The following is an 18669-nucleotide window of genomic DNA, read 5'->3' on the forward strand; positions in this document are numbered from 1 at the left end:
TAGAAGCACTGTATTTTAAAAAAATCGTTTAGTATGACATATCATATAAAACAGCATGTTCTTTTCACATTTTTGTTGAAATGTATCCATTACAATGTCTTTTTCTTTGTTATGCATTTGGGGATTACTGGCAACAATGTAAAGCTTATTTTCAAACTCTTGTTTTCAGCAGATTGTAGATAACAAATCAGTCTGTCTGTTAAATAGTCAAGGCAAGCATCGCTGTGAAAATGTTGCAGGAAAGTGTTTAAGAAAAGACACATATAATATGGTTATTACAAAATGTGGGGAACAGACTACTAAAAAGGAACTGTGGCAGCACTGCACCAAGCTTCTGTCAAGCCAACGGGAAATCCTCCTCCACACCCGCAGACACTGCCTCGGCCTTCAGTGAAAAATTTAAACAGGATTTCTCAATGTCAATAAATGTCATCACCATGTCTTTTCCAAACTTCTATCTTTTCTCCATCATATGTCTTAATGTAAAGATCAGGTCAAATGTTGATCTGTCTTTCCTAAAACCATACTGTTCTTCTTCCATTTCTCCTTCTAGCTTCCTCTTCAGTCTATCTTCCAATACTCTCTCAAATATCTTTGCTACAAGGGCAATGTGGTGATCCCTCTGTAGTTATTGCTTTCATAACGATGCTTGTCTTGACTGTTTAACAAACAGACTGATTTGTTATCTACAATCTACTGAAAACAAGAGTGAAACAAGTAAAATAAGTAAATCTGCAGTATAGAGTGAAAAACACTTATATGGATTTTTTATCATATCTGAGAGGCCTAACTAATATTTCTTGGGTTATAGGTCAGCAAGTCTTCTCTCATCTGCCAACAGAACAGACTTGGAACCTCCAGATTGATGATGGTTTAAAAGTATGGTGAGTACTTGTTCATTGTGACTGAGTGACTGTTAACGGCCTGTGATTCTTGTTACAGTGCTTGATTGTTATTGATGTTTATATCTGGTCAGGAATTACAGAGAGCTATAATGTTGCCTATTTATGTCACAAATATATCTTGAAGACATGTGACGTGTAAAAAACTGGCTCATTAATATAAAGTAATTGGCATTAAACTTTCCAGGCTATTTTGGATCGAAACATTTTCTCCCAGAACTGTAGAGTTTATCATAAAGACAGGAGAGATTCTGTAGGAGGGGGAGTATGCATGCTGGTGAAAGAAGAATTTGTAAGCTATGAAAAAGTTAAGGATGAGAAACATGAAATTCGAGATCAGGCTCATCTCCAAAATTAATAGACAACTTTATGCTTTTGGGTCGTACGGACCTGGGAAGGGTGGTGCTGATACGGAATTATTTGATAAGATAATCAGCTTTGTGGGGAACGACATAGAAAGGTACTCGATTGTCTCGGATGATCTCAAATGTTATCTAGGAAAGTAATGCGAAGGACAGAAAGCAGAAGTATTAGTCAGCAGTATGTAAAGATAATTGGATGTAAGGATATCTAATATCCAGGTAGAGGAAGTAGATTTATCTATGATAACAAAGATATTTACAAAAAGATAAATTTAAAAACTAGAAAAGCAGCTGGAATTGATAATATTTCTGAGGATGTACTAAAAGCATGGGTCGCCTCATTGGACAAAGTGTAATATCTGCATAATAATATAAATGAAACATCGGAGTTTAAAAGTACATCCACAAATCTCTCCTTTTAACAAACAGTTAAAGCTGCAGGAAGTTTGTCATTTTTATCCGGTAGTGGAGGTATCGCCTATTGTCGCTTGTAACAGAATAAGACATTGTTGGTGTAGGTGGTGCCTGAGTATTGCAATATATATCCTTTAAGGGCTGAAAGGGATACTTTCTTCATAATTTAGGGTCTTTCTTATAAACCCAGACCGAGCGCACGGTGTTTGTACTCCGCGCTACAGCAGCCGCCTCAGCCCATCTTACGTCGCGTGTGGCCGCCCTGCTTTAAGTGTGTATACAATCTTATATGAAATCTTACCGTATGAAAGATGCTGGAAGTGTCATCCTTCATAATGAGGGACTTTATTAACACCATGAGAACTTTCTGCACACCAAGAGTGAGAGTTATGACTGTTCACACGACCATTAACCATTTAAGTGCTGAGTTACCAGTTGACTGTTTGGTACCTCAGTGCCGAGTTTTTTCATCTGTATGTAAAAAATGTATAGAAGCCTCAATTTTTAACTTCTCAGTGGGGTGATTAGCTTAAAATGTTTATAAATGTTGGTTCTTTTTAAATCTAAATGCAAATGGAAAAATCCTACACTTATGTTCAATATTATTTTGAGAGAAAACAAAATAACACTTATGTGCCCATGTGTTCATTATCTTTATACAAAGTAAAGAGGCCGAAATAATATTATTTCCTAAAATCTGTAGGCAACTAATACATGTAACTTCTTAGAAGTATATAAGTTGATATTTTAAAATACTTTCTAAACCTAGAATGTGGGGATAGTTAAATGTTTTCTACTGGAGGTTTGTGATGCTGATTTGTTCAACTATCTGCACCAACTCCACTGGCACAAAAGTTTTTAAAAATCAATGATTTTCGGGTTGTCATCAAACACTACTTGGCTCTCAGAGCCCATCACAGTTACGGGAAAGTGTAATGAAGAAAAGTAATCCGTCCCCCACAAAAATAGTGATAAAATAGCTTTTGTACTCACTGTGTTTTTCTTCTTTCCTTTAGAAGGAGGCAATGTTTCTCTCTCACATACAATATTTTTGGCACTCTCTCTATCACTCTCACTTTCAAAATTGCTTAGCAATTCGTTAAAATCATCATCTCCATCATCGCTTTCCGCTGTGGTTAATAACTGAAAGATTCTGTGATCCGAAATAGCATTGCTGCAAGAGCAACTAAATTGTTGTTCCGCCATGATCAGTGATGCAAGATACCACTCACAGTATCTCACTTCTGTGGCTGGATCAGCAGATTTTAAACAATGGACTCCTACTTGTTGTGAGTGATTTATTCGGTGACCGTTCAAGAAACGTACATATGTCATGTAGCTTTTCCTTTGTTAAAACTGTTTATATACACGCATGTTTTTTTATTGAGCACTGAGCCAGAAGTTTCAAATTTATTTACACTTATGTGAATCTGTGCTCTTGAACGTGGCACTTTTCCAGGAAATTGCTGAACAAATGCATCGCGTACCCGTCAAGCCGACTCGTAGTTGAAATAACTTTTACGTACGAAAATACGATGTTGCAATGATAACTGTCTCACCACGTTAACAGCTGAGATTCCGACTGGCTATTGATGCTAGATCGAACACGTGCACGCTCCAAGCAAGGTCAAGAACTATGCGCATGCCTCTTGTAGAGCTGTTTAAGTCTCGGAGAGGAAAAATGCCGCTGGAGGGTTAGGGATATGCAACCTTCACAAAAGATAATTTTAAAGAAGGAAGTAATGAGGGGCCATTGGATTGTGCACTCCCTTTTTCTGTTAGTGCAATATTTATTTATTTATCGTATGGAAAGGAAAACATGCTTATGAGATACAGGTAAAAATTAACTTTATACATATTTACAAAGTAACTTCACAATTACAAGCTACTGTGGATAAGACACATGACAATTCGCAGCCCAATATCCAAAGCATCTATCCATGCAAGTGAAGCTGGCAAAACACAGCGGAAGTCTGTCCAGTTCCCACGATAGGCTCGTAAGTTACACTCATGCACAATATGCTGGATTCTCTGATCAGGGGCACCACAATCACACTGGGAGGATGTAATCTTTCCCCACTTGAACAGGGAGTAGGCACAGACTCCATGCCCAGAACGGATCCTATTCAGTGTTCTCCATGTTTTTCTTGAAAGTTCAGCCCCTGAGCAACTAAAATCTTTCATGATGCTGAATAGTGGCCAGTGCTGAGGGTCAGTTTTTGATGTCCAATCTTCCACTGTGCAGTGGGGCAGAAACCGCTTGCAGATAGCATCTGGGCACACCGGGTCGGTTGAGATCTTAATTTAAGCTGATTCATGTGAACGGCAGGAATGTCGTCATGAAGCTCCCTAAAATTTTATTATATTCCCTTATAAGTGCTTGTGTCCTGCGAAGGGAAGGTGGCATGATATTACTGAGCACAGGAAGCCAGTAGGAAGGTGTGGATCTTATTAAACCTGAGATCATTCTCATTGTGTTGTTCAGCTGGGTGTCCACAAGTTTCACATGACTACTGTTGAGCCATACTGGACAACAATATTGAGTGCAGAACACCTCAAGGGTATTTGAAAGGTGCTGCTTAAAGGAGAGTGTCCGGTAAAGCACTACACCCAGATACTTCGGAAACCTGTTATGTCTGAAAACTCTTCCTTCGAAAGGTATTTGAAGAGTACTTTGGGACATTTTGTTATTTAAGTTGAAGCAAGACACTTCAGTTTTGCTTGCGCTTGGTTGAAGTGTCCACTTCTTAAAGTATTTCCCAAGGATGGCTAGGTCTTTCGTGAGTACTTGCTCCATTTTATTTAATGCTGCTATGACTTATGCCCAACGCTATGTCATCGGCGTAGCAGAATTTCTTAGATACAATTTCAGGCACATCAGATATGTAAGAGGTTAAAGATGAGGGGAGCCAGTACCGATCCTTGTGGAAGGCTGTTGTTTAAATTTCTCAGTTTGCTAATTTTGGTTCCTAAAACAACTTGGAAGAGTCTATTGCTGAGCATGTTTCCAATGAGGTGTACTGTCGTCTTAAAAGGTATAACCTGAAGTAGTTTATACAGCAGTCCATCTCTCCACACTGTATCATATGCTGCAGTCAGATCTAAGAAAATGGCATCAAAATCTGCCGTCTTAATGTTGTTAGTGCAGTTCCATAGGTCGGTTGGCGTGAGATTCGAATATGATTGTTGGATTGATAATAGATGGAGATCCATCAATGTTTCTGTATGCAATGATGTCTGTACACTGTGTACTTCTTTCATCAGATAGACCATGGAGTTCCACATGAACAGTATACCCAGCGTCATTAAGCACTGTTGCAATCGGTGAACAGATTCAGTTTCTACTGTATTTACAAAAATAAAAGTTTTTATCCCACCTAATCAATACATTAATGTACAGCTCCATGGCTAAATGGTTAGCGTGCTGGCCTTTGGTCACAGGGGTCCCGGGTTCGATTCTCGGCTGTATCGGGAATTTTAACCATCATTGGTTCATTTTGCTGGCACGGGGGCTGGGTGTATGTGTTGTCTTCATCATCATTTCATCCTCATCACGACGCGCAGGTCGCCTACGGGTGTCAAATCAAAAGACCTGCACTTGGCGAGCCGAACATGTTCTCGGACACTCCCGGCACTAAAAGCCATACGCCATTCCATTCTATACATTAATTACCATTAACTCATTCAAAGGTTTTTAGACTAGTTTCAATCAGTGTAATGGTCGTCTTCAGTAAATCAAAATAAAATTTTAGAAAAACACAACAGGGAATGAAACATAGCTATCTAAACACATAACAATGAACTGTCTGCTTAAAGAAGTCAAATGGGTCTGTGGAAGTCCTGTAAGGAAGAACACAGTGAGCAAGAGATATATGTTGACTTAAAATCTTGATGTCTAATTAAAATAAAGTGACAACCAACTTTAACTTAACACATGGGTGACGGGCCCCGAGAAATCTCAGTTTTATTCACGACATCGTTTTCGGTCTCCATGTGATATCTCTTGACCATATATTGAACTATTTCGAACTTGCACAATGTATTAAAATAGTCCACTGAACATTTAGACTGTTGTTGAACGTATAAAAGTATAAAATGTGCCGAGGCACGTAAGATTTGTGTGTTGGGTTTACACTATATGATTGTACAAGGCTTCTGGATGTAGCTGTAGTCTTCTATTTTAGTCCAAATTCATACTGAACCGAGGAAAGGTTAAGTCTTAAAGGAATGTCCTAGTAGTTGAGTGGAAACATAAGCCGTATCGATCAAGCTGCTGAACGATGTGTGTGATAGGATATCTAAAAAGAGACAAAATGACTGTGCTTTAAAAAAGCTTGTAGAAAGAAGGATTAAGAAAAATAAAGAAGAGCGATGATTTCAAGTACCATAACATAAAATGTTTAGATGAATTAACTGAAGATATAAGTGGCAAATAACTTTCCGTAGGAATATTTTGAAGTGATTGATATACACACCAGTTCTGGGAAGCTAAATGATGTTATTTTTCTCATACAATGATGCAGTATAACTTGATATGATCAGTGTCATGTTGAACAATCTTATTATCATCACTTGATCACTTAACAAACAATAATGAAAGCACTGTTTTAGGAAATCACAGGTCTGTCCAAATCATAATTTGAAACGAAACGGGCTACCTCTAGATTATAGACAGACAAGTTTAATTCCTTGTACTAAAGAAGAAACTTATCTAAAAGTAATGTGTAAAGCATTGATTTTTCATTTCCCCCTCTTTTTTGTTGGTAGCCCTGCCAAATAAGAAAGTGAGTTTTAAGAAAATTTGATTTGGAAACAGAATAATGTTCTAAAACGTGGTTGGAAGAATAACTTGAGAAATCTCTTTCTGTGCTTTATGCTAACCAGTTTCAGACTTTCTTTCAGTTTTTCTTCCTTCCAGCCCTTCAAGTTCTCTTGATTTATTTGTTCGTTATAATGGTATGTCTAATATTTCCTCATGTTCCAACGTTATAACGAAGGTATTCGAGAGAATTTTATTATTTTGTAGCAAGTATGGACAATCTTCTTGAAGCAGTATTTAGATGTTGAATTTTAACCGTGTTCTTAAACTGGAGATATTTGTATTATTTTACAGAGGATATTGCCTTGATCTTATCTCAAGGATTGAGGTTATTATTATATAAAAGCCCTGAGCAGAGCTTTTAAAAAGTAGGGAAGATAATATGAATATTAAGTTGGAATTCAAGTGGACGAATTGGGGCAAATATTTATTTACAGGATGGGAGTATTTTATCAAGGAAAATCTTAAATGAAAAGGCTAGGTAAACAGTTGATAGGAAACCTGTCGTCTGGGCGACAGCCCTAAATGGAGATCATTGATTGATTTCTTTTTGGTTTTGAAGTGGTCGACACAATTCAGTTTACGCGTAGGTGTAAACTTATCGTGGCCAACAATGTCGCTGGTTTTGATCTTCAGGTGTAACTTGTTACTGTGTAGTCCACCTTGTGCCCATATACAGTAATATTAGTATCTCGGAAATGGAGATACATTTTTTTTAAATTGCAAAACTGTCAAAGCGACTGGGTGATGTTGAATCCAATCACAACAGTCTGCAGAATGTGTCAGGATGGAAGAAAATGCAGTTTGTGCATCTGTGTTGAAAAGTGTTGTTCACTCAGATTTTACTGAGCATTTCAGTAAATGCTTGCAAAAATTAAACAGGAAATAGAGGATGCTCTGCTGAACATTTTGAGATAGGAAACCTAAGGTTTAAGAAGATAGCATAAGGAGATATATCTGTCGCTATTTTCTGGATTATTTACAGCGACATTTTACATATATTTATTTAAATTCAGTTTTATATTATTTTCATTGATTTCCAGTATGGTTGGTCAGTTAGAAAATTGGGTGTTCACAAAAACAGTATAGTAACATTAAGTAAAAATGCTTATCACTCGCTTAACTGTGCTGTTGGCTTGTAAAGGTACCATGTTTTAGAATTAAATCTATTGAGTTAATGATTGCATTGACTGATCATAATAAATAAATCTATATGAAAACTCAGTTGACAGACACAATTAGGGCACCTACTGTGCTTCTTTTGAAGCTCGTACATTCAGAGTGACCAAGCGAGTTGGCTGTCTGGTTATGGGTGTGCAGCTGTGAGCTTGCATTTGGGAGATAGTGGGTTCGAACCCCACTGATGGTTTTCCATTTTTATACTAGACAACTGCTGGGACTGCACGTTAATTAGGGCCCTTTCATATCCCATTGTTGTCATAAGACCTATTTGTGTCAACTTGCAACAAAAAAAAAAACCTTGGAATTCATTGCCAGGATTGTAGTCGCCTGCGATTTGAAAGGGTGCGCGGGTATCTTGTACATGAATATCGTGCTTGCATTGAATTTGGGGCCATCATTTTGTTGTGAGGTGCAAAATTATACATTAACTCAGGTTTGTCAATGATATGGTACTGTAAAAACTAGATGTAAATAAATTAACTAATTAATGCCAGTAACCTCTAAAACATGTTTAAGCTAGTTTCTTAGACTCTACGTTTCCTATCTCAAAATTATTAGTAGAGCATGTCATATTTTCTGTTTAATTTTTGCATGGTTGTACTGAAAAAAAAAAAATCACATATATATTATATATATTTATTGAGTATGGTAGCAAAGAGACTCGCCACTAAGGCCAAAGAAAGACAAGGGCAATGAAGGGCATCACAATGAAAGACTCCCTAGGTCTCAACACCTAATACTGTCAGTGTTGGTAAAGAACAAGAGCTGACCAAGGGAGGTCGGATAGGATAGATAAAATTGAGGAGCCTGGCACAAGTGGAAGCAATGCCAGGATTCAGCTCAGCGCCCCAGGGTGCCAACCCACACTCCCTAGTTGAGAACCCCAGGGGGGCCTTTTAGTTGCCTCTTATGACAAGCAGAGGATATCGTGGGTGTTATTCAACCGCTCCTCACCCACGGGAAGGTTAGGGTAGCGAGAGGCATTAAAGATTGGAATATGTTGAATAACTTTCCAAATTTTTTACCTAGACTTTTCTTTAAATAAAAGTAAAAAAACGAAAACAGATAGGGAAACTGCCACTTGGGTGACAACCCCAATTGCTGATCAGTGATGATTGATATTGTAAATATAATACAAGGGTTTACCAATTTGTTGTGCACATAAGTGATCAGAAAGTTGTCCATACTTGTCAAATGTTTTTTTTTTTAAATCTAGTATTGCCAACTCTTGGAAGTGCCCAACCGCTGTTAAATCTGAATCTAAAGTTAATGAGCTTAACAACTTCCCAATTTTGGTTCAGTTATAGTATATGTCCAACCCTTGTCCCATTGCTTTACGGGGTAGGGTATGAAGAGAGTTTTTATAACCGGATGCTCTTTCTGACGTCAGCTTCATCAGAAGAGCTAATGAGATTAAACGAATAATGTGATAGTAGAAAGTGAGAGGAGTGAACCCGGTGCTGGCGCATAGCCTACTTCTATCAAATAGCACTGCATAAGGCTCAGTATCTCCATCCGACAGCCAAATCACCATCAACAGTATCATATGCCCTCGCTCCATATGAGCACTGCAGAGAGGTTTACAATTTAATCCAGGCTATTGGCACGTAAACATAATCCAGTGATTAGAAATTGTATACCACCACCTCTCCCACCCTGCCGGCCCACATTCTGATGGTGAATTTTTTTGACCAGTGGGGCTTGAACTGGCTAACTGCGGTATCAGAGCACATAGACTGGACGTCTTAATGATAATGGCCACCAGGCAGGCTATGTGGAGAAATTATAAAATCTTTACATTTACGAACACGAAATAAATTGTTAGTGTCCTAGGAACGTTGACGGGAATAGTGCAGTCCTGGCATTTAAGAGTACAAGAGGACTGCATAGCTATGAGCTTGCATTTGGTAGATGGTGGGTTCAGGGCAGCCCTGGAAATTGTTTCCAATCATCCCATTTTCACACCAGGCAAATGCTGGGGCTATACCTTCCCAAGCCTAGCCCTTTCCCATCTTTGTGTCACTGAAGGTCTCCTGTAAGGAGAAAATAAGTCTTTTACAACTGATAGTAGTTGAAGGGATGGTAAACACATGCCCTCTCAATATCTCGTGCCAGCAAAATCAAAGAAATAATGGTGCCATTTTAGACTGCAGTAAAATTACGGTGGTTGATAAATATTCCGCAGGATTAGTTCTTCACTAGTAGGCAGCGCGCCAGCCTCTCGCCACTGGGTTCAGTGGTTCAAAACGTGGTCACTCCATGTGGGATTTATGCTGGACAAAGCAGAGGCGGGAGAAGTTTCTGTCCAGGTACTCTGGCTTTCCTTGTCTCTTTCATTCCAGCAACAATCTTCAATATCATTTCATCTACCAGTCATTAAAATAATCATTGCCCCAGATGAGTGCTTTGGCACCCCGCATATTTCCTACCCTCGCTGGTAGAGGAGGGCTTAATTCATTGCATTTCTGACTGTCTAATGACTGGAAACAGGCTGTGGATTTTCATAGTAGACAATTATATTTACATACTTCCAATTGTTGGCACTACTACTGTGTGTAACGTTTTGATAACGACAACAGCTTATCGTTGCACCTGCGGAAACCCCTGTGTGAAATGTTTCCAGTAGAGATAACAAAATCCTAAGTTTAATACTGAGAGTTGCCTCAAAGAAGTCTCAAACTTCAAATGGTGGTTTTTGCAGGTGCTTTGATATGTTTGGAGTACTGCTATTGCACATGTGGGGGAGTAAAAATGCTCTCTCCTTGTGCAATAGCAGTACTGTCTTACATGTACTTACTAAAATTGTATTTTCAAAAAAATAATTTTCTTGAACAGGAAAGTCTGTGATTCATCAAAGTTTCGACGCTGAACCTGGACACTTGAAAAGAGGTGTTGGACTTAGGATATATTTTTAAGCTGTTTTTCTGCTCAAAATGCAGATTTTTCAGTAAACTTTCAGTGTTTTTTTTGTTATTTTTCATAAATTTAGTAGAATAAGCTAAGTTCAAAAAGCATTTTTATAATTCTATTTTTGATGCAATTGTGAAAAATAAATGAAGGAAAAAAAAACTAAGTCCAAACTTTCATAATTTTGGTTTATGCCGAACCTGAAATGTTAAAATCTTTTTTTTGTTCATTTCAGTATAGGCACTAAAGCTGTTCTTTGTGCAATACAGATCAATTACAACTCTATTACATGAAAAGGAGAATATAAGGAGCATATATATATATATATAAACAAACAAGTCTTTTGTCCTTTCTATCCTTTATTACATAATTTTCTCCATGTTACAATAAGTAATACAATGATCAAGACTGCAGAAGACCCTCACCTCTTGGTTTTATCACATGTTAAGTTTCCTGAACATTTAGTTTACTTTTTGTGAAAATTTCCAAACAAAAATTGTTCTTTAAATAAGAAAACCAACAATTACAGTAGCAAGTTTAGGAAGGAAACAATTGCCAGCTTTCTATTACAAACAGGTCACAATAACTGAACACCTGACAATAGCAAAACCATAAACAAATGCCCTATTTGCAGACACTAACAGTTTAATGTACTGGGATGCTAAAAAATGAAGTTAATCAGCTAAATTGTTCAACTCAATTAACACTTGAACCAGGGGACTCTTTCCACTTTCAGTAATGGCACTGATTTTTCTTACATGGAATTATACATAGCCATAAACCTTCAAATATTACAAATTCAGTACCATGATTATTTTGAAATCCAGACAAGTACTTCACAAAAATACAATGGCAAATGAAGCATGTTTAATTATTATCATATTTTCTCTAAGCACTTGTCTGATTTTCAAAATAATCAGGCTGAATTTATAATTGTAAGTTCAAGGCTGTGTACAAAACTTATACGTTCATTTAAAAAAGTTATTACCATCATCTCAAGATACTGACACTACAGAAAAGAACTAAGTCTGATTATGAGCCCCTTGGAAGTTATATCAGACAACTTATTCCACAATTTCCTCCACCCTTGTCTAGAAAAATAACTGAAAATGTTCAGCCATTTGCAAAGTTTTTGAAGACACATCCTTATCAATTTAAAATATAATTACAAACAATCCAGCAATAAAAACTGCACCCCAGTTCCTCTTATTTTCACATTTAATTTTCAAAATATTTACTGCAAGTAATAACAGTCAAAATAATCAAAAAGCCTACTTTTGGCCAAGAAAGACCACTATTTCCCCAACATTAACAATTAAAATGCATTGTTATATCACAGTAATAAGAACACAATGTGTCCCTAAACTTTCTTGCAACACTGTACTTATTTTCATGAATGAAAAATTAAGTCACTATTTTCTCATCTTTGTTGCTGGATAATTTCTGTCACAGCAAATCTCCATGTCCTCATCCATGCAATACAGGAAAATACAGCTCTCAGCAACTGCAAAGGAAGTACATTTGAAAATTAATCACTTAATCGCAAAGTAACATTCTAGTTTCAGAATACACACAATCACACCAATGAGAAATTGTCAAAGTTCATTTATAGTTGGGCCCAAGAAAGTTGGAGTCCGACATTTGAGTGACAAAAGCAGTAACTACAAAGTATGCTGCATTGTCATAGTTACCTCCACCTGCAGCATATCACCCTTTCATACAGAATGAATGCTTAAAATATTTAGGCATTATGCAATTCAATAAACTTTGACCAATTCCTAAGCTTGTGCTAATAATTCCAGCATTTAAGACAGAACACATCATTGCAAATAAATGTGATTTCCACAATCACTAAACTGACAACATCAACAAATGCACATGTTAAATAGAGACTAGAACTGTACAACTAACCATTGATTAACTTACAAAAAATAAACTTAACAAATAATATTCAGGAAACATACACAAACACATACTGTAAACCAGCAACTAACATAGTACCACTCCAAATAATATCACAAAAGAGGCTGAGAACAAGCCAACCCACATGGCATCACTGCTATCACTGTCATAGCAACAGGCCATTTGAGCAGGGTTAGTCAACTTTTTCTCACCAGTGGCAATAGAGGTCAGACTCCAACTCTTGTGTACCCAACCATAATCAAGTGGCACATGTCACAGGATCTATCAACAGAATTTTCATTCATAATATTGATTGCTTTACAGGGATATGCCTGTTGATAGCCTCTGCTATCAACCAACCAAGGTCCCCAGCATGAGGCACAGAAGACCTATTAGAGTAAATTACTCCAATCACCCAATTCCTGAAACTGGGGAAACATTATTAAGCCTAATAAATGTTTGCACACATTCTCCAAACCGTGAGTTTATTTTTCCTAGATGTTGAACAGGGTTATATAATTTGAGAAAACTTTTATCCTGTCTATTAGTTGAATGGCAAACATGCAACTGCTAACACTAAAGGTGGCAAAATAGTAGCATGTAGCCCATGCTGGTTTTACTAACAGTGGCGTTGACAGATTTTCCTGTATAACAGTATCAGATGTCTAGAATTTAACTGTATACAGCACAACACAGCACAGGCTGTAAGGATCGTAAGAATCTGAAATTTCATAGATATGCTACCTAAGCAATTTGCTCTCAAATTATGCCACAAAAATAATTAGTTCTGTCTTGCACCAGGCAAAAATATGGCACTGCAAGCAGTCAGAACATCCACAATTTTTCATAACTTTTGACAGATTTTTCTTCTGGTGGAATTCAATTGTCAATTCCTTGGTTGTAGGAACAACCATTGCATTCAGCTTAGATGACTGGTGTAATTTTACAAGGTCATTCATTCTTGGTCCATTTATGTTTGGAGAGATGACTCCTCATACACCTGTTAGGTACACCTTTCAGGAACCTCTTTGAGCAACACACAATTCCAGTTTTGCAAGAACTGATCACACCACTATTTAGAAGCAAGATGGGACAACACCATGTCACTCACCAGGTAAAAGATTTGCTGCAACAGACCTTCAGTAAAGGACTGCATCATCTCTGGCCATTTTCCAGATGCACAATCTTAAATTTCCCAACCTAAATCCACGCAACTTCTGGTTGTAGGGATATTGGGGATATATCTTGTCTCTGCCTGGTCTAAAGGCTAGCATACGATGGCATGTCACTGATTTCACCGGATAAGCTGCAGGCAATTGTCGACCATGCAGTTACGGATGCAGGATGTTGCAGAGTTGGGTGGCCATATCGAACTGTGTTTGTCACCATAAATCCTAACAAACAAGCCAGAATCACAGTTTTCATTTGTTTGATTTTTTCTGCAACCCTACCACTCATACTACCATATTTTGCACCTGGTGGCAAGACATGAAACTAGTAACTTTTGTGGTGCTTAATATCTTCAAAATTTCAGAACCCTACAATCATTACATACCATGCTGCACCGCTCTGGTCAGATTGATAATATTTGCTTTACATCCCGTTTAACTACTTTTAGAGTTTTCAGAGACACTGAGGCGCCAGAATTTAGTCCCGCAAGAGTTCTTTTACGTGGATTTTGTTGCGACTTTGTGCCTGACGGTGTATGCAGTCTGACTCATTTAACTGTTCTCTGCTTTTCATGAACATTATGAGAGTGCCAAACATTGCGTGTGCCGTGCTGATGCTTGGAAGATTACGCATTACTTCTTATAAGTAACTTACATTCCACTTCGTCTGAATTTTACAGAGCCTACCCCCGTCATTTTTATATCACCTCTTCAACTGATATTGTGTGGACTTGACCGTCAACTTCTTTCTTACTTATGCATTGTTTTTCGAGTTATAATTGGCTGATGACCCAGACTAGGGTCGAAACCGGTACCATTTCCACTTTTAATTAAATAAGAATGTAATGTATTGAATAGGTTGAACTACCATATTTATTATTTCAATTTAATTGTGATACTTTTCAATACAGAACAATGAAATTTTTATCTTTAAATCCAGTTAATCTATCGACGAAACTTGATTTATTTGAGCACCTTCAAATACCACCAGATTGAGCCAGAATCAAACCTGCCACATTGGGGATCAGAAGACCAGCACCTCAACAGTCTGAGCCACTCAGCCCAGCTAGTGTCAGTTTAATTGTGAACATCCAGTACACAGGGTGCCTTTTGGGTCAAATTGAAACAGGTGATAGTGGGTCCACAACATATTGAGATAGGGAACTAATGATTAGAAATTCACATTTGTGTTATGGACATACACTGCGTAACAATATAACTCATAGTAATTGTTCAAAGTGACAACCACCAGCCTCAATGCATGCATGGCAAAAGCATATGAACTTATGCCATACTCTCTCAAAGATCCCTGGTGTCTGTCATACCAGGAGACAGGCAGCTTGGACCCATTTCTATATGGGTTTCATACACCAACATCTTGACATAACCCCCGGGGGGAAAAGTCCAGATGTGAGATCTGGCAATTACACTGGCTGTGAAACATTACCTCCCCTTCAAATCCAACAGTAAGGGTACCTGTTGTTCAGGTGTTCGCAGACATTAACACAAGCGGGCTGGTGCAACATCGTGTTGAAACCACATCCTTTCGTGGACTACAAGGGGTACATACAGTCCAGGAACTGTGGCAGCACATCTTGCAGGAACAGCAGGTAAGATGGACCAGCCAAACAGGAAGGCAGCAAATAAGGTCCTATTAAGTGATCTTGGACAATGTCCACCCATACGATGACAGAATCTTTGCTGGTGGCCACCGATGTGGGTGGCGTGGGGATTATCCTCACTCCAGACATGGGTGAATGAGGCCTCATCCGTGAATAATACAAACTGTACAAAGTTCAGCACTACAGCTCCACGGTACCACCGACAGAAGTGAATGTGGGGCTCAAAATCCGTTGGTCCCAGGCCTTGCACACTTTGATGGGGTGCAATGCCTGTTCCACCAGTACTTTCCACACTATCCTAAAACACGTGCTTTTCACAGGCAAGTTTACAGGTGCTTATTGCTGGGTGGTCAGCCACACAATCAAAAACCATCTCCTCAAAGTCTTGTGTTCAGACGTGTCTGGCAGGAACCTTGGTACCAGACGAGTTGGCCGTGCGGTTAGGGGCGCTTGGCTGTGAGCTTTCGTCCGGGAGATAGTTGATTTGAATCCCACTGTCGGCAGCCCTGAAGATGGTTTTCCATGGTTTCCCATTTTCACACTAAACGCTAGGCCTTTCCTATCCCATCGTCACCATAAGACCTATCTTTGTCAACACTACGTAAAGCCACTAGCAGGAACCTTGGCCGGCTCTGTGGCCCAGTCTCTTGTACGTTGGTATCCACAGAGATAAACTTCTTCCGATGAGGATGATGCCTGTTGGGAAAGCATTCTCTGTACATACACGCTGCTTTACGGACACTGCATCCTCCCGCACCGAACATTAAATGAAAGTCTACCTACTCGCCAACTAGTTTTTGCTATTGGCTTTACGTTGCACCGACACAGATATGTCTTATGGCAGCAATGGGACAGGAAAGGGCTAGGACTGGAAAGGAAGCGACCGAAGCATTCATTAAGGTACAGCCCCAGCATTTGCCTGGTGAGAAAATGGGAAATCACGGAAAACCATCTTCAGGGCTGCCGACAGTGGGGTTCGAAACTACTATCTCCAGAATACTGGACACTGGTCGCACTTAAGCGACTGCAGCTATCAAGCTTGGTCGCCGACAAGTAACGTGCCGTCTGACTACATGTCATGACACAGTAACACATCATTGACACATCACAAGCTGCCTGATCTAATGGACAACTGACACCAGGGATAGTGGTGTGCTTGCAGCACAGGTTAATGTACCAGTGCCATGCATGCAGTAGTCATGACACACATGCTATGAGCTAAGCTGTCCAAAGTACCTCTGTTTGGTGGTCACGGGTGTATGCTGTTTATCACCCGCTGCCTGTTCCTGTGTACAAGACACCCAGGATCTTTGAAAGAGTGCAGCAGAACTGCCTGCGCGATTGCAATACATGCATCGAGACTGGCAGTCATCTCTTTGAACAATTACAGTGTATGTCTGTAACAAATATGTATTTCCAATTATTGGTTCCCTATCTCAATATAATCAGTTGTTGACCCACTATCACCCAATTTCAATCCAACTCAAAAGTTTGAGACACCCTGTACTCATAACAATTTACATAGAGGCAATATGGAACATTCTAGTCATACTAAACAATACGTTTGTGTCTTAAACGGCCATTAGTTCAGAATGTTAAAGTGATATCGTTACGTTTTTTGCCCTACCATGCAAGGAGTACAAAAAAAAAAAGACAAAAATGGATATTAGCAATGAACCAAATGAACTTTAGCATCGTGAAATAATATCAGAAATATTGAATTCATACATACTGTAACTGACCCCTTAAGAATGACAGACAATAACATCTCAAGTTCATTGACCCAGCTTATTTACAACACTAAACTCATAATCCAATAATTTATTTTGTACAGATTCCAGATTTCATCCTTTCTTAGATAAATATGAATTCATTCCTGCAAAAAATACTAAGGGTAATTATGACAATGTTAAAACTACTTCAGTTTTGATTCCATTTTTTCCAAGTTTAGGTACTAAAAAACCACACATTTGGAATGAAAAATTAAGAGAACATAAAATCTTGCAAATAACACTGAGGAGAAGAGCAAAGGTGTTTGAAATGAATTGCCTGACAGATGAAAAAACAAATCAATCTCTTTGAAGAAATAGCCCAACCAAACAGGTTTGAGAATCTCTAAGAAAACAACATTAATTACATAAACACATTAACATTTTTTTATTTGCTTTACGTTGCACCGACACAGATAGGTTTTATGGCGACGATGGAATAGAAAATACCTACGAGTGGGAAGGAAGTAGCTGTGGCATTAAGGTACAGCCCCAGCATTTGCCTGGTGTGAAAATGGGAAACCACAGAAAACCATCTTCAAAGTTGCCGACAGTGGGATTCGAACCCACTATCTCCTAGATGCAAGCACAGAGCGGCACAACCCTAACCGCACAGCCAACTCTGCCGGTACTCCAAAAATTTTAAAGACACATTGGTCGGATAGAGAAAGTAAAGGAATTCATATATCTGAGGGGTGAGGAGGAGGGGAGCGATAATTCAAGAAAATGCTTTAGAAAAAGCTGTTGAAAGGTTACACAAGATGGAAAGAGCATCTTTTAATACAAATACAGATCTTAAAATAAGGCACTACAATTCAGTGGCCTTTATGCAAGTGAATGTAGTTTTGAACTACTGTTTATTTAAACTAAATACTAAAATGAAGAAACAAGACAAATCTTAGGCCCAATCAAAACAGAACAATGGAAATTAAAAAAAGTAATAAGAAAATATAATAGAAACAATAAAAATATAATAAGAATAACTTATTCATAAGTTAGAAGTAACAGACTTGAAAGTAGCAAGAATGATGGCTGGTACAAACAGGTGGGAACAATGGCTGGGAGGGTGCTTGGAATGAGGAGATGAATGGTAAGTTAGGAGTGAACACTATTGATGAAGCTGTGCACATAAACCAGCTTTGGTAGTGGGGTCTTGTGAGGAGGATAGGCTACCCAGAAGAATAATGGACTTTTATGGACAGTACGAGAAGTAGAGGGAGACCAAGACTACGATGGTTAGACTCAGTTTCTAATGATTTAAAGACAAGAGGCATAGAACTAGCGACAAATAGGATTGTGGTGGTGTTTATAGTTCCATTTTTATGAGTTTTGACTTGACAGTTAAGGCAACATTCCAGAGATAAAAATATTGTCTTTTGGCAATTTTTTTTCATGACAAATTGGAAAGCATTGAGTTTCTTCTTTGTCACAAAGTTATTTCATTGAATTGAAACAATTTATCACTGTAGTAATGCTTTGTTTGCCAGTCTGCACACAGCAGGAATGGGCATGGCATCTGCTGAACTGAACTCTTGTCATGTTTCCATTCAATGAAATATGCCTGTTCTTTGCAATTATGCACCCATGGGATGGGCCAAAAAACCCCCTTCAATATATTTAT

General features: G+C 38.4%; 2 long non-coding RNA genes across 3 annotated transcripts in view; one reads left to right on the top strand and one right to left on the bottom strand.

The window, feature by feature from the left end:
* The window catches only part of LOC136885878 (uncharacterized), a 77282-nt gene that overhangs the window by 36513 nt on the left and 22100 nt on the right, over nt 1-18669 (top strand). The window contains exons 5-6 of one of the 2 annotated variants that reach the window (XR_010861629.2): nt 812-884; nt 10515-10881. This is a non-coding gene — a long non-coding RNA (uncharacterized lncRNA). Of the gene's footprint in view, nt 1-811; nt 885-10514; nt 10882-18669 lie in introns of those variants that run through there. The other variant, XR_010861630.2, reaches the window with a different exon arrangement.
* The window catches only part of LOC137503090 (uncharacterized), a 32663-nt gene continuing 24931 nt past the window's right edge, over nt 10938-18669 (bottom strand). The window contains exon 3 of the long non-coding RNA XR_011019040.1: nt 10938-12090. This is a non-coding gene — a long non-coding RNA (uncharacterized lncRNA). The remainder of the gene's footprint in view (nt 12091-18669) is intronic.

This window comes from Anabrus simplex, chromosome X (genome assembly GCF_040414725.1).
Source record: "Anabrus simplex isolate iqAnaSimp1 chromosome X, ASM4041472v1, whole genome shotgun sequence".
Lineage (NCBI taxonomy): Eukaryota > Metazoa > Arthropoda > Insecta > Orthoptera > Tettigoniidae > Anabrus > Anabrus simplex.